Here is a 3,648-nt window from a genome sequence, read left to right as displayed (position 1 = left end):
ATGTGCTGTTTTTCCTTCTTTTTTTGAGGGGGGGCTGTCTGTCAAGCTATGACAACAAAATATGTGCATATTGAAGCTTCTCTAACTGTGTGGCTGTAGCTTCACAGACATCCCCCTCAAAACAACAAAAAAGGAAAAATGACACATGCACGGTTTTGCTAGGCCAAACAAACTTTATTAATCTACTTTCTACAGCGAAATAGCAAATGGATGAGCAAGCAGAGGAATCTTCTGTGAGGAATCTCCACGGAGAATCTGTTGCAGCACACAAAATGGTGGGCACCACAGAGAAATTGACAAGAGTTCTATGCAGCAGGTGGGGAAAAGGACTGACAACACTGGTATTCTCCCATACTGTGGGAACACAAACTTCCCAAATGGATCTTTTTATATCCTAAAGACATTATATTGATGCTGTGCAGAATCTACCTTTGTGTTTGCCACTCTTTAGCATACCAAGTTTAGATGTATACCACACTTTTCTCAACTGTGAGGAGTCTCAAAGTGGTTTACAAACTCCCTTCCTTTCCCTCCCCTCACCTTGTGAGGTACGTGGGGCTGAGAGAATTCTGAGAGGACTGACTGTCTTAAAGTCACCCAGCAGCCTTCTAGTGGAAGACTGGGAAATCAAACCAGTTCCTTAAATTAGAGTCTGCCACTCTTAACCACTACACCACACTGGCTTTTTCAGTTCTCTCTTGTCCATCCTTCTCATCACACTGTTTGCTCATTCAATCTATCTTCTTTTAGTAGTCAAATTTGCTGCTTCATTTCACAAGACCACATGAAGCTGCCTTATATTGAATCAGATCATTGGCCCATCATGGTCAATATTATTAACCCAGACTGGCAACAACTTTCTAGGGTCTCCAGCAAAGGTCTTTAACATCACCTACCACCTGGGGATGCTGGGGATCCAGTGGACTTTTTGGAGGTGGAAAAGCCATCAAGCCACAGCCAACTTGTGGCAACCCAATAGGAGTTTGAAGACAAAAGATGAACAGAGGTGGTTTCCCATTGCCTGCCCCTGTCTACAACCCTGGATTTCTTCGGTGCTCACTAACCAGGGTCAACCCTTCTTAGCTTCTCAAACCTGATAAGTGTCAGGATGCTGTTAGTGTGTGAGTCTTTCCCGCCTGTCAGCCCTGGTTTAGGTTGGGGAATTTTGGTTCCACGTTATCTCAGCTTGCCTGTGTGAAACTATGCTGTGTTTGTTTGATTTCTTGTGGTGGGAAGGAGGTTTGCTACTGTGTTAAAACTATTATCGCAGTTCTGAGTCTCTCAGAACTCGCATCGCCTGTATTTGACTATGACTGCCAGTACAATAAAGAACTGAGAACTGTTACTTTTGCCCAGACTTTACTAGTTCGTTACATTATGCGAGTTCTCAATTCTCAGTGTAACTTTTGACATTTGAAGTACAAGGTTACCTGAGGTCTCGCCGTGGTCTCGCACCCACAGATCCTGATAAGCTAGTATTCAAGGGCCCTTTCAACTTGGAATATGAGGTTAGGACGGTGACCCCCATAGAGGGTCCTGTTCATCCTCCCCCTGACCTAACTCACCCAGAGGAGCCTGATTTGGAGCCGGATCCAGATCCAGAACCCCTATCATTGGTTGCACTGTCTCGACCTCATCTCAGCCAGTGTTACTTTCATGGGCTTGCAGGAGCAGGATAAACAGGCAACTCTGATGGCAACCCGAAGAACCCTGTCGGCATGCTGTCTTCCTTTGGAGCAATGTGACATGGGTGGAGGGGCTGCCATGGATCGTGAACCGGTGGCGATGCACATCACTACTCGCCACCGAATGGATTACAAACCTGTCATGCGGATGGTGACCAAGGAGTTTGGACTATCTACCATATACGGTACCACCCGCGAATCTCTGGAGAGATACCTTGACCGGCGTTTCAAGGAGACCATGGCTACAGAACATGTAGAGAGCACTGGTGCCTGGCCCAAAACCTCTCAGATGGCACTCCGCCGCTGAGACTCGGATGGCCCAATGAAGGGGGGGGACTGGGATCGGTTGGTGAATCTAGACACTTCGCACGAAGGGGAGCCTCTCGAGTTGCCTATCCCTGCTTTGGTTTCTGGCGTCACTTCACTGCCCGAACTCCCCAGGGTGCCTAGACAGTACTTTCCAAGGTTTTAGTGGAACGTGAATCTTTCCAAGGTTTTCGTGGAACGTGAATGTGACCAATTACTCCCCCATAGGAATACAGACTGTAAAATTGAATTAATTCCGGGGGCTAAGCTTCCACTCTATCAAAGAGTCCTACCGAGGAAACTAAGGGTGTTTTTGGACAAAAATCTGGCTTGTAGTTTCATCTGGAAGGCAACTAGAAACATGTAGAAACAACTAGAGCCCCTAGAGGATGGGGCGGTATAAAAGTTTAATAAATAAATAAATAAATAAAATAAAAATGTATGCCGCACCAGTGTGGTTTGTTAAGAAAAAGGATGGCTCTTTGAGATTGTGCACTGATTACAGAGGACTGAATGCTGTGGCAGCATCCAATAAATATCCTTTGCCCCTGATCAAGGATCTTTTGGATGCATTAGGTTCTGGTCGGATCTTCACCAAGTTGGAATTGAAAGAAGTTTATTACAGGGTTCAAATTGCGGAGGGGTACAAATATCTCACAGCCTTCAATACCAAGTTTGGACTGTTTGAATATCTAGTAATGCCCTTCAGGTTGCTTGGGGCCCCTGGGGCTTTCATGTCTTTAATCAATGAAGTTTTACAGGATCTGCTGTTTAAGGGGGTGGTGGTGTACTTGGATGATTTACTCATGTAACGAAGAGGAGCACGTAGAAATGGTTCGGACTGTTTTGCAGAGAGATAATTCCTTATTCGTGAAACTAAGTGTGCCTTCCATCAGGAAAAGTTGGGTTTTCTGGGTTATCGTGTGTCAGCAGAGGGTTTGGAAATGGATTCTGCTAAGGTGGAAGCCCGTCCCTACTATCCGCAAATTGGCCTGTCCCTACTATCCGCAAAGAACTTCAATCGTTCTTAGGATTTGCGAACTTCTACTGTGATTTCTTTCCACAGTTTGCGCAAACGGCCTTGTCATTAACTGACTTATGTATTAAAGGTAAGGACACATCAGTCGCTAAGCCAGGAGCCCCCCTTAATTGGACTGATGCTTGCCAGCAGGCATTTTAGCGGCTTAAGACTGCTTTTACTTCTGAGCCAATTCTGGTGCAGCCCAACTCTAATCTGCAATTTGTAGTGCATGTGGATGCTTCCAACAAAGCTTTGGGGGCAGCATTACGACAGCAGAGTGGGGGGGGGGATTGTCCCCTTGTGCCTATCTCTCCAAGAAATTTTTCGGTCCCGAATTGAACTGGATGGTTGGGGACAAAGAGAGAGTGGCCATTAAAGAAGCCCTCAGTACTTGGCATCATTGTACTTAGCCCATCCTTTTCAGATTTTATCAGCCCTCTCCACCCCCAGTAAAATGTCGGTGAAGCAGCTGCGGTAGGCTGACTTCCCGTTTTCAGTTTACTGTACATTTTTTCCTGGGGAAAACCAATCAGTTGGCGGATGCGCTTTCCCGCCTTCCTCATGGGGCAGAAACATCCTTACACGCCATTCCACGTACTGTGCTTTCTCCATTGCAATTGGGTCTGGCGGTTACCA

Source organism: Sphaerodactylus townsendi, linkage group LG15, assembly GCF_021028975.2.
Source record: "Sphaerodactylus townsendi isolate TG3544 linkage group LG15, MPM_Stown_v2.3, whole genome shotgun sequence".
Classification (NCBI taxonomy): Eukaryota; Metazoa; Chordata; class Lepidosauria; order Squamata; family Sphaerodactylidae; genus Sphaerodactylus; species Sphaerodactylus townsendi.
The sequence above is the reverse complement of the archived record's forward strand: the minus strand, read 5'-3'. Positions refer to the sequence as shown.